General features: G+C 27.5%; 1 protein-coding gene across 7 annotated transcripts in view; it reads right to left on the bottom strand.

Moving 5' to 3' along the window:
* LOC107448774 (uncharacterized) overlaps positions 1 to 13,680 on the bottom strand; it is a 98,852-nt gene that overhangs the window by 83,722 nt on the left and 1,450 nt on the right. For 5 of the 7 annotated variants that reach the window (XM_071186418.1, XM_043050330.2, XM_071186419.1 and 2 more), the window contains exon 1: positions 4,601 to 4,679. The exons of 1 other annotated variant lie outside the window; for it this stretch is intronic. The gene's annotated coding sequence lies outside the window, so the exon portion shown is untranslated. Of the gene's footprint in view, positions 1 to 4,600; positions 4,680 to 13,680 lie in introns of those variants that run through there. One more of the 7 variants, XM_071186423.1, reaches the window with a different exon arrangement.

Consider the following 13,680-nt stretch of genomic DNA (forward strand, 5'->3'; position numbering starts at 1 on the left):
GTAGCTCCCAGTAGAAAAATATCAATTCAACAGCGGCCTTTTAAAGCATTCTCACTTCAATTAATTAATTAATTCCTAATTGAGTTTAAATTAAATATTGTCATGTTTTTAGTGCATGAATCTGAATTGAACAACCTGATAATGCTCACTCTGGTTATTGTTATCTGGTTGCTCACTACGTGCTCTTGCGCGCCGAATCCAATCAATTAAAAATGAAAACTGTTGCCAGCGCGAGAAAAGAAATATCATCGGTTTTATTGATACATACATACATACGTACGTATTAGCGTTTTATATAATATAGATTATTATAGAAATTTTTGAATTGAATTTTCTTTGGATTAACGAGTTTTACAATTGTGTGCAAAAAGTTTCCAATTTGCTTAAATTTCTCCAGATATGACGAAGTGCGCAATGAGTCCAAACTTTCGACTGCTCTCATGACCAAACTATTGAGATCATATTTCCCAGATTGCGACTATCCCCCACCCCTATTTTTAGGGTCAGTAATCCAAATCCGCCTAAAAGTAAGTGTTTATTCAGAGAAAGAACCCGTTTTGTATCTGAATTAACATATTTGAGGTCACCCCATCGAGATATTGAAAAATACGCAAAAAATAAAATTAACATTAAAGAGTCTTAAACTTTCGACCGCTTTCATGACCAAGCTATTGGGACTATGTTACTCAAATTACGGCTCTTCCTCATATTTTTAGAGTCAGCAATCCAACCCTGTCGGAAAAAAGTCATGTTTTTTCAGATAAAGTACGTTTTAGTGTCTGAATTCGTAACTTAATATAGTCTGCACTAATTATTCCAGATATTTAAAGTGGGGAACTAAAACCATTAAAATTGAGTCTTAGTACGTGAAAAATCCGATCACTAGATGAAAAGTTTATCATGGTATACCGATTTTGCCCCACATTACATGTCTGCTTGATACCCTCGCAGTAAATTCAAACAAAGGATTCCGAATAGGCGTGATTCCGCATCTGCATTTCTCTACGTGGGGGGAAAACAAAACAGGGCTTCAATTTTTACGTTACAAAGGGACAATTTAAAATTTGATTTCACAAATTTCTAATTTTAAATCAACATTTTTTAGACTAACATAAACCAACAATATTTGAGCTATTGTTGTAATACTAAAAATTTATTTATCAGAACGCATAGTAAAGAGAAGATTGTAGGTAGAATCAGAAATTATCAAAAATAATTTTTAGTCTACAATTATCAAATCATTTGAAGTTATATAAGCTTTTTTTTCTTTTACTCAAGTTCTCTTATTTACATTTTATTGTTGATCCGATAGTTATTCTCTGTACTTTCCCGAAAACAGTTCTAATTAATTTTATTCGCACATTTACTTTTTCTAAGTTAAAAATCAATTTATAATGTGCAAAAGCATGCAGAATTATAAATTATTTATTAATAAAACTTAATTCATCGAACTGCTTTAAGCAATTCAAAATATTTCCATACTAAATTCTTTACCAAGCATGAAATAACTACCCCAGTAACCAGATACCTAAAAGGAACTACATAAAATAAAACGGAATATTATGATAAGAGAATAAAATATAATAGCAGTTTAAAGATAGAAAAGTAGGATTTTATAGATGGCTATTTTTGCAATTGATTAATTGTCCTAATATATCTCAATAGCTTTCTAACTTAGCCTGTTAGCAAAATTAATCTTCAATTCATTAGTATTACGAGCAGATTTAGCTAAATCCTCTTTTTTTCATAAAAAAGTGAAGATTTTAAAGTCAAAATTAGTAATATGTGGATCAAACTCTCAAAACTAAATTTCCGTCTGACTAAAAAGTACCGAAACGTATTACCAGCGCTTTCCAACCCCACTATACCCTTGGTAATGGGCACATCAACAGATTCAGTACCATAAAATAACATTCAGTACCATTAAAGTAATAAAATTTTGTTTCTCTTATTCTATCAATTAATTAGATGTTAATTTTGACTTGCTTTTCTTTAGTTGTCGAAAAAGGACATGTTAATTTCCTTAGTTAAAATAAAATTTTCCCCCATTTGTTTCTTTGTATTATAGTTTTTAAAGTGATTGATTATGTATATTTTTCCAATGCCCACCTGGAGAATGACCTAGGTCATACAGGCATCTGAAGGGCAGATTTGTTGACCACTCTTTCAGGGGCACCCTATTAGATAGGCCAACGTTGCCCTCACAGTAAGGACAGATAGTGCAGAGAATTAAAGAACATCCGTGCTTTGCTTGGGATTCGAACCCTGAACCTTTCAGATGTAAGGCCAGTTCTCTGATCCCTATACAGGCCGGTCAGCATTAGTTGATTGATTATATCAACTAATGTGCTGATTAATTGCACTCATTTTATTATTTGGAAGGCGGAAAAAAAACATTTAAATAAATAAAAATAATTTTACGGTGAAGGACCCTTTCGCGTTCCGGGTGATACTGAAAACAATGCCTTTTAAAATTAATTTTGGAAGAAAAAAATATCTGATTCTTTTAAAAAAATAAATAATAATAACTTGAATTGTTTCGCTGATGTAGTTATAACGCTGTAGAAAATTCTTTTTTCTCTTTCAACCCAAAATGCTCACTTAGGAAACATGAGAACAAGATAAATAACAATGCTAAAAAGAAAGCCGTTAGTTTAGTTAATGAGAATATCACCTTAATTTTTCTAGAATAAATATTTATAGCAGGTAATATTCTTAATGGCTATAATCTTATATGACACGCAAATAAATAAGCATAAACACTAATATTTTTTTTTCTTGGTACAACAATGGCAAACAAACAGTTTTAATAGACTCTGCAAAATTGATTATTTTTGCTGTTTCATTCTTGATAAAAATTATTGTCGTATTTTGTATTCAATATGTCGCCATTATGTTACAAATTATTTAAAAAAATGAAAAATGTATGTATTAACTGCGGTTAAACAATGTATAAACATGTTTATGCATTTTCATGCATTTTAAGCGTTTAAATTTATTACAACTTTTATGCGTATTTTATGCGTATTAAATTTAGTTCGAAGTACTTGGTACGTATTTTTCCTAATATAATTAAAAATTATTTTATTCTGGAAACTGATTTGAAATTGTTTAGAAAAAATAAATTTAATAAACAGTTTTCAAAACTACTTCATAAACAGATCTATAAAAATATTGATTAAAAAGGAAAAGGAAGATATATTCCTTCATTGCTGTTATTTTCTTTCTTACATACTAATTTTTCTTTTTTTTTAGCAATGAAACAAAAATTTTATTAATTTAGCTTTTAATATCGTATTTGCATACAAATATTTTCTCTTTTAATTGCAATGAAAATAAATATTTGAAAAAAATAATAATTCTTATTAAGAGATCCAAGTAAAAATTTAAAAGAAAAATATTTACTTGCGTTTTATAGTATTGTTACAAGATTAAATTTTATCTTTGATTTTTACATCATCATTTATTTTATAGTATTTTTACAAGATGAAATTTTACCTTTGATTTTTACAACATCATCTATTTTTTCTGAAGTGGATTTCAAGCTTTACCTTTTTTATTTTTTGTTGGAATTAGAAAGGTAAAGAGAGGAATGGAAAATAAATAATTATACAGTGATTTAAAACAGAAACTAACTTTACGACATCCTGAATAATACGACATTAGAAGGTGCGACGAAATAAAAATTTTAAGGCCTGATTAATATGTGTCGAAGGTTTATGTGACAATCTCTCTTCCCGACTCTTTCTTTGTACGTTTCTATTTAATTTCTTTTAAAAATAGTTTAATGACATAAACCTTAATAACTATAGAACTCCGAGATCTAGAATCAGTCTGAAGTTGAGACAAAAGAAAATAGTTCTGTTTGAAACATTCATTTTAGAACAAATTAATGAATTTTCTCTTACTTCTAAAATTGAAATTGATTTCTTGTAATCATTTTAAAAAAAAGTAAGACTTAAAATAAAAAGGTAAAAACCATTCGGCAGAATTTATTAAAACTTAATACAATACTTAAGAGATCCTTGCAAATATATTACTGTACTAATATTTTGTTGAGTTGTGTAAGATAAACTTTTTCTGTTATTAAAGTAATGACTTTTCGATAAAATTAGATTCAGTATCATTCAAAAAACTGAAGTTTTAATTCCTACTTTTGTAAAATATGTCATAACTTTTTTTAAAATTACCGTTACATTCATGTAAACATTTTTTATCATAAATTTCTATAGATAGAAATATTTTTATTTAATTTAATTTTATAAATTCTTAAATTTAAATTAAACAAAAGTAGGATTTAAATTCTTCAAAAAAAGTCGTATTTTAATTCTTAAATTAAAATGTCTATGTGTATGAATGAAATTTAAGACAAATATAGAATTTTCAAAGTACTAACAAAAAAAAACATTTATCGAATTTCAGGATTTTTTCCCCCCTCTAGATGATTTAGTGTATATAGTATATTTATTGAATAGTATATCAGTATTATATCCAGTGTATTATATCAGTGTTATATCCAGTATAATAAATAAATTCCCCTACACGAAGAATTGTCTATCGGAAATCTAGGTTGATAGTATTGAATTAAATATAAACTTACGTTTTCTTATCATAGCATAGGTAATACCTCAATCAAAAGAATTTTTCACTATTTCAAGATCGAGTACAATCTGGTATAGCTTAAAAATATTAATTGAAATTGAACAAAAGTTTTGAAGCAATTTTTAATTAATTACAAGATCATGATTTTAAAATTGAACAGAAAATAAATAGTTAAAAATTGCGCAAGATATGAGCGTATTAAGTATTTTTTTTTCATATTGCACATGCCCGTAAAAAAATGAAAAAGAAAACTTTTTTTTCAAAATTTTGTCGGGAATTGTAGTTAGCAACTCGTGCAAGAAAAACTGATTTGAATATCTTCAAAAAATTATACTGCAAAATTAGGAAAAAACATTTTTTTTTCTGCGCAGGTGGGCAAGAACTACTTTAAAAACGTATTTTAAAGGATTTTTTTTTTTTGGTCTAATTTTAACATGCTTGTTGTTAATGCAAAATAAACTAAAACTTTTATTTTATTGAATATTTTTGCTGAATTAGGAAAACAATTGAAGGAAAAATTAAATTTTTTTTTTATTTGTTTTATAGAAATGTCCATATTTTCATAACACGTAAGCAAAGCTTACGAAATTTTATGCAATTTTTACAAATAATAACAAAGTGTCCTTTGAGTTAATAAATATATTGTTACATTTTCTGAAATAAGATGTCATAATACTTGTTTTCGCTCATAAGTTATTGCCGGCCCCTTAGACCACCTCTGAAGTTTTTAAAATTTATTAATACTCTTGAAATTTACAAAATAATCTTCTAGGTATTTTTTGAGAAATTCAAAAAAAAAAAAAGGTCAAAAACTGATAGTGTCTTATCTATTATTGCACGGTAGTGTATATTTAAATTTCCTTAGTTTTATTTCATAGCTGTTTCATTTGTTACAAAATGTTAAGTGCCTTGATGAACACAACTGTTCCATCCATATTTTAGAAACATTCAAAATAATTTTTTTTTCATAAACACCACTCTTCGCTAGCTGTAAAATTTTTTGTCAAAAGGTAAATATTTGAGAAGGTAATTAAGATTCATCACAGCAAAATTAAGTAATTAATATACAATTTTATTATTGCAAGTGAAAAATGGTAAGGAACGAAAAGCGAACACTTTTAAAATGTGTTAAATGTGTTGTTTTTATGCTGCATTTACTGTAATTAATGGATTGCGTCAATCTTTAATAATTTTCTTTCTTAAAATGTTACTTTAAGACTACCTATTTTCTACCTTGTCAGGAATTCTAAAAAAAATTATCGATCTCGCAATTATGGAACAACCTATTTACAATTAAATTGCTAATAAATTAATATTAAAAAATGAGTGACGAAAATAATGCTGCTCCTTGTCCTGTTTAGTTACTAGCATGTGGCTGCATTTAATCACTAATTTTGCTGTAAATAATCAATGAATAAATTTTAATAATAAACACACTAAAAAATGTCTAAAGAAATTTCATATTTAATTTACTTAATGTTTTATAAAATACTATATGAGCAAAAGGGATTAAAAATATTACGAAAAACTCTACAATACTGACATTTTAATTACAATAAATAAATTTTTAAAAATTATCTCGCGGAAAAGAAAGCTGTTTTTAAAAATTTCGAATTTTATTCTTCTTGTTTTGTAAAATCATAACATTTTGTAAATAATACATATTAACGAATCGAAATTAACTGAAAGGCGCCAATCTTGGAAAGAAAGATTATGTCAAGTACGATGGATTAGCGTCGACTCCAAACCTTTGGTTGTAGAGGGAAGGGGGGTAACTGTCCATCATTACCATAATTGAAAAGCACCGAAAATAATGAAAAGAAAACATTACTTAAAAGTACATAAAGTGAGACGTACAAATGAAACGCCTTCTTCTGAATCAAAATATAAATATATTAACAGTTACAGTTAGATAAATCACTTAAAAAAAATAAATATATCTTAATTGCCGAATCAGGAAGAAAGAATTACAACCAAGTGCTGACACCTGTTTGGAAATCCTGAACAACGAAACAAAAATATTTTTCTTCAAGTGCTGCCATCTGCTTTGGAAAAAGAAATCCTTAATTTTCGCCGCATATGCGGGTTTCAATATCAGGCAAACTATTTTAATGTATTTAAAATATTTTGAATCAAAACATCTAAATTATGGTAATTAAAAGAAAAATTATTTTTCTTTAGAGTAATCTTGCAATTCCCAATAGCTGATAAAAAAATCTGTTCTATTATTACATATAAATTGAAATATAAGAATTTGACGAAAAACAATATTATTAAAAATCTTAAAGTAAAGGTTGTAATTAAAATGTGTTAAACTAATTACATTAAATTTAAAATCTTTTCTTTTATCGTATAAACTAATGAAAATTTTACTGTTGAGAAATTTAATATTAAGATCTCAGAAATATGCACAATAATCTTCTGAATTAGTTTTAATTAAATTTAGTTCTTCAGGATAAATATCGTTAATTAAATCAAAATCATTGTAATCAAAGATGCAATGATTTTAGCAAGCTAATAAATAAACCTAAACCCTATTAATAAGTTATTTTGCAAAAATTTATGTTCATAATAATTAGAGCCCGGATTTTGATGACCTAAACAATCTCAACTAATGCCCTTAAAAAGTGCAAAAAATGCCCTTGAAAAATGCTCTAAAAATGCCTTATGACCTGACTTAAATAAAGTAAAAATATTGAATTAAAATAATGCTTTACTCTTTAAAATTATTATGAGTCATTTAAAAAGATATAAAGCAATGCAATACTTGTTCTACATTTATTAAAGTTTGAAAAATATGTTTTATATCCTAAAATAACAAAAAAAGAGGAAAATATATTGATTCCAGAACATTTTCATTTTGTATGAAAACTTTAATGAATATAACAACTTCCATCTCATAATATTACTAAATATCAGAATTACATCCCAAGTAGCACAGGGATATTGTAACAGCTTTGGTCTACATCAACCGACATTGTCAATATTGGCGAAACCCGAAATTGTGTGTACGATATTGTACGATTCCCGTCGATTTCACATTAAAAATCTGTTTGTAAAATTTTCATTTAAAACTTTATTGTGTTCTTAAATCAAAATTAATCATTTAAAAGACAAAAAATGACGTCAAATTGTTATAATTCCAAAAAATAAATTTAAAATATAAATTTAGAGATATCCGAACAAAAACGGACAATATTTGATATCAATATTGTAATCGTGTTTTTGTCACGGCATCGATCGTTTTCACTAAATACTGAAATCTGTGATATTCACCACTCGGAACCGTAACCCGTTANCAAACTATTTTAATGTATTTAAAATATTTTGAATCAAAACATCTAAATTATGGTAATTAAAAGAAAAATTATTTTTCTTTAGAGTAATCTTGCAATTCCCAATAGCTGATAAAAAATCTGTTCTATTATTACATATAAATTTAAATCTAAGAATTTGACCAAAAACAATATTCTTAAAAAAAGTAAAGGTTGCAATTAAAATGTGTTAAACTAATTACAATAAATTTAAAATCTTTTCTTTTATCGTATAAACTAATGAAAATTTTATTGTTGAGAATTTAAATATTAAGATCTCAGAAATATGCACAATAATCTGAATTATTTTTAATTAAATTTAGTTCTTCAGGATAAATATCGTTAATTAAATCAAAATCATTACAATCAAAGATGATTAAATCATCAATAAACCTAAACCCAATTAATGAGTTATTTTGTAAAAATTTATGTTCATAATAATTAGAGCCCGGATTTTGATGACCTAAACAATCTCAACTAATGCCCTTAAAAAGTGCAAAAACTGCCCTTAAAAAATGCTCTAAAAATGCAAAAATTGCGTTAAAAATGCCTTATGACATGACTTAAATAAAGTAAAAATATTGAATTAAAATAATGTTTTACTCTTTAAAATTATTATGAGTCGTTTAAAAAAATATAAAGCAATGCAACACTTGTTCTACGTTCATTAAAGTTTGAAAAATATGTTTTATATCCTAAAATATCAAAAAAAGAGGAAAATATATTGATTCCAAAACATTTCCATTTTGTATAGAAACTTTAATGAATATAACAACTTCCATCTCATAATATTACTAAATATCAGAATTACATTAGATTATTAAATGTTTTTTTATATTTTGAAATGCAAACTAGCGTCTCTTGTCTGAAAGTAAATTTTTATTCTTACAGAGAAAATGAGAAAGCTGTAACAAAGAATTACTTCTAAAGATTTTATATTAATCAATAACATAATGGAAAAACATAATGGCATGCAGGTGGTATTGAGAGTTACAACATGAAATGCAAAATTATAAGACAAATCTTACATTTCATGTAATAAAAATGCCCCAAAAATTTATAAAAATTGGAAAAAATTAACAAAAAACTTAAAAAATGCAAAATACGCTCCAAAATGTAAAAAAAAATGCTCTAAGGGACAAAAAATGTCCAAAAATGCAAAAAAATGGAAATGTCATCAAAATCCGGGCCTTAATAATAATATAAGAAAATATTTTCAAAGGCACATGAATAACAATTACCCATTGAAATACCCTTAATTTGCCTGTAAAAGCTAATACCATTAAAAAGATAATTTCGAAAATATTAGCGTTGCATAAATTTATCCAATTCTTTTTATTAATGTCTTCATTAATCAAATAATTGTCAAAAATTTCCAAACAAATATTTTTTCAATTATTGTGTGGTATACTTAGTGAAGAGATTTTCAAAATCACATGTGGGAATATTATTAACATTATTGTTATTTGAATAGTTTATAACATCTTGGTTGTTATTAATAATAAAATGCTTATCATTTGAAATAATCTTGTTTAAAATGATATTTAAATATTTAAAAAACTTTTACGAAAAACAGAATTATAACAGCCAGTACTACAAGTTACAAATCTAAATTTAACTGGTGTTTTGTGAAATTTAATAGTAGGAAATAAATAAGGGTAATTAAAACTATTGGGTTTTAATCTTATTTTCTTGGAAAAGACTAAAATTCTATTATCAAGTTCTCTTTTATAGTTATTAATTTTGACAAAAGTATTATTGTTATCATACTCTTTACTCATTAACTGTTTAAAAAATGTTTCGCAAATAAAGCAAAAATTATTCGGCGCTTTATCAGCAACACAAATAGTAAAATTTTGTCTCAATTCCATAATAGATTTAATAGTTTCAGAATTCAAATACAAACCTTTGTATTTAATATCATTGTTCAAAAAATTCAATTTGAAATTATACAATGCATAAAACTTCCATTCACTAAATTCTTCTACAGGCCAATTAAATTTTCTTGAGCATTTTGCAATGAAACTGTCTAAATCCTTACTGATTGAAGCAAGAATAAAACCCAAATGATATCTTTTTCTTGGTCTAAACTTAGTCCCAAGTCCCATTAGAAATCTTAATTTTTTATTATTGACTAGTTTAAGATTACCTGCGACAGTATGTCTGTAATCGGTATTAACAAAATCTTTGAAATGCTCTTGCTCACATAAACAAAGATCCTTTAAATTCTTAGAACAAAAATTATAATTACAAATTCTTTTCTTTAAGGTCTTACAATATCTAAAACAAACAGAAACCCCGATCTTATCTTTAACTGGGAAATATTCAGAAGGTTTATTAACAATCAATAGTAGTAAACCCTTTTCAAAATCTTTATCAAGAAAATTAGTAACACAAAATTCTTTATTAATTTTTGAAACATTTAATAGATCAAAATTGTTGATAACAAGTTTAAATTTAATAAGATCTAAAACAATATTTTTAAATTCAGGAGTTAAAATTTTACAAGTTTTAATTGTTCTTTAATCATCCATTTTAACACTGAATTTTTAATACTGAAAATGAAGCTCTTCTAATGTTAATTTCATTAACATTCAATTAACACATATTTTTGAAGACAACCAAATTAAAGTTTTTATTAATATTACCTTTACGTCTACCCCTGCATCCTTTCAATTTACATGAAAATTTATTATTAAAAATACTCAATTTTTTATATATGCACACACTTTTTAAATCAAGGTTACCTTCTTCATTTAGTTTATTAGGGGCTTAAAGTTTTGGCCAACAAATGTTTTTTTGGACTAAAAAGTCAACTAAGATCGAATTTTATTAGCCGAAAAACAAAACTAAAATTATATAAGACACTCATTCTGCCTGTCTTGCTATACGGAAACGAAACCTGGACTTTAAACCTTGACGTCCAACGCCCGATAGAAACGTTTGAAAGAAAGATACTTAGAACTATCTTTGGTGCCATACCAGAGGGGGGATGTTGGCGAACACGGTACAACTTTGAACTTTATGGGCTCTATAAACATCCTCAAATTATGCAGATAATCCGAAGCAACCGACTAAGATGGCTCGGCCATATATGGAGAGGCTCTGAAGATAGCCCTGTAAAAATTGCCACCTTCAAGAACCCTCAGGGGTCCCGCTCTAGAGGTAGACCACCTACTCGATGGCTCAACGACACCGAAAACGACCTCAAAGTCCTAAAACTTAAGAACTGGAGGGGAGTTGCCATGGACAGNAAAAAGTAACGAAAGTACAAGTAAAAGTACTAAATTTAAAAAGTAACGAAGTACAAGTAAAAGTACGTACTTTTTACTTGTACCGGCGGTACAAGTAACGAAAGTAAAAGTACTGCCATGTATGCAACCAAATTAAAGTTTTTATTAATATTACCTTTACGTCTACCCCTGCATCCTTTCAATTTATATGAAAATTTATTATTAAAAATACACAATTTTTTATATATGCACACACTCTTTAAATCAAGGTTACCTTCTTCACTTAGTTTATTAGGGGCTTAAAGTTTTTAATTTACAAATAAAAATATTTTTCATGATCTAATCTCAAATTTAAATCCTCATTACATTTAAGAATGAGAATATAAATATTTTTAAAAGAATGCTTTTGAAAATGACCAATTTCTACATCAGAATTATCATGTTTATGAAAGTTTTTTTATGACAGATCTATGACTATTAATTCGTTTATTTAACTCAGTACCTGTTTGTGTCCAATATATTTAAGTGAGCACGTTTTACATTCAATAAGATAAATAATATTTTTCTGTTTGCAAAAAATAAATTTGCTGGAATCTGAAATTTGGTCTGAATGGGCTGCGGGACAAGTTGAAAAATTCTTGTTGTTACATTTTTTAATTTTTTAAAATTTTTTCTAAACGTTTATTATAACAAAACAATTGATCAGGTAGCTTGTTAACCATAGCAGACCTCTGAACAAGTCTATCTGCAGGACCCCTTTAACCCACGCAACGGGTCATATGGTATAAAAAAATCATCAACTTAGCAAATATTTCCTTACATTATTATGAACATAAATTTCTACAAAATAACTTATTATTTGGGTTGAGGTTTATTGATGATTTAATCATCTTTGATTGTAATGATTTTGATTTAATTAATGATATTTATCCTGAAGAAGTAAATTTAATTAAAACTAACTCAGAAGATTATTGTGCATATTTCTCAGATCTCAATATTAAAATTCTCAACAGTAAAATTTTCATTAGTTTATACGATAAAAGAAAAGATTTTAAATTTAATGTAATTATTTTAACACATTTTAATTACAGCCTTTACTTTAAGATTTTTAAGAATAGTGTTTTTGGTCAAATTCTTAGATTTAAATTTATATGTAATAATAGAACAGATTTTTTATCAGCTATTTGGAATTTCAAGATTACTCCAAAGAAAAATAATTTTCCTTTTAATTACCATAATTTTGATGTTTTGATTCAAAATATTTTAAATACATTAAAATAGTTTGGCCGATATTGAAGCCCGCATTAACAGGCCTATGCGGTTAAAATTAAGGATTTCTTTTTCAAAGGCAGATGGCAGCACTTGAAGAAAAAAAAATTTCTTTTTGCTCATTGAATATTTTTGTTTCGTTGTTCAGGATTTCCAACACTTAGTTTCTTACTGATTCGGCAATTAAAAAAAAATTTTTTTTTGAAGCGATTTATCTAACTGTAACTGTTAATATATTTATATTTTGATTCAGAAGGAGAAGTTTCATTTGTAAGTCTCACTTTATGTACTTTTAAGTAGTGTTTTCTTTACATTATTTTCAGTGCTTTTCAATTATGGTAATGATTTTCGTTTTTTTTGTGTATTCATTATGGGGCCTCAGGGCACTGTCAGTTTTGGTTAATTCCACTGACAACAGAAAGGCTCTTGTGTGTTTGCAGACAGTGTGTCCCCTGAAGAAGTGCTGTCTTGCAGACGCACATTTATATTTTAATTTTTCTAGATTTACGGTCGTTATAGTCATAGGAAAATATTAAATGATTACACCTGGGAACAATATTTTTTTTGCGTGTATAAGATTTTCTTAAGGGATCTTGATTATTTTCGCATAGCTGATTTCAAATCCGTTTCTCTTCCTATGCCACGTCCGCAGTGGACTGATCGTTAAGACATGGTTCCCAGCAGATCTCCGAAGTCAAGCATCACTGGCTGTGGTCAGTGTGCGGGTGGGTGACCATTTGGATTAGTCTGCGTAGGGACCGAGGATGGGCGGTATTGGTCCTCGTTAAACTGTTCTACCGCGAAGTGCTCGACTTCCCCTCTGCAGAGAGGATCAAAATTGTTATAGCATGTCTTCGGATCATCCTCAGGGATGTTTCCCAGACCGTCGCCAATAGCATATTGTGCAGCTCTAGTGTGACGTAAATGAACTACAACTACAATAACAGCCCTCCAAGCCACAGTTTTTTCCAAATGACATTTTTAGTCTATTTTTGTCAAAATGTAAAAGTTTAAAAATGTGCAACAAACTTCTTGGGGAGTTAGGGTATCGGAACCCGTGCCCAGAAATACTACGCTAAGAGAACTTCACTATTACGAACTGTTCGTGTGCATCGAAACATGTCATAATAGGGAAATGTTTCTAGCGGCGTGCGACAACGTTTACAGGCATGCGTTCCTACGCAGTTTTTAAATTCAAAAAGGTTTCAGAAATTTAAATCTCCACACCCTAATTATATATAATGACCAATTTCTACATCAGA

The sequence above is a fragment of the Parasteatoda tepidariorum genome, chromosome 10 (assembly GCF_043381705.1).
Source record: "Parasteatoda tepidariorum isolate YZ-2023 chromosome 10, CAS_Ptep_4.0, whole genome shotgun sequence".
In the NCBI taxonomy this organism is placed as follows: Eukaryota; Metazoa; Arthropoda; class Arachnida; order Araneae; family Theridiidae; genus Parasteatoda; species Parasteatoda tepidariorum.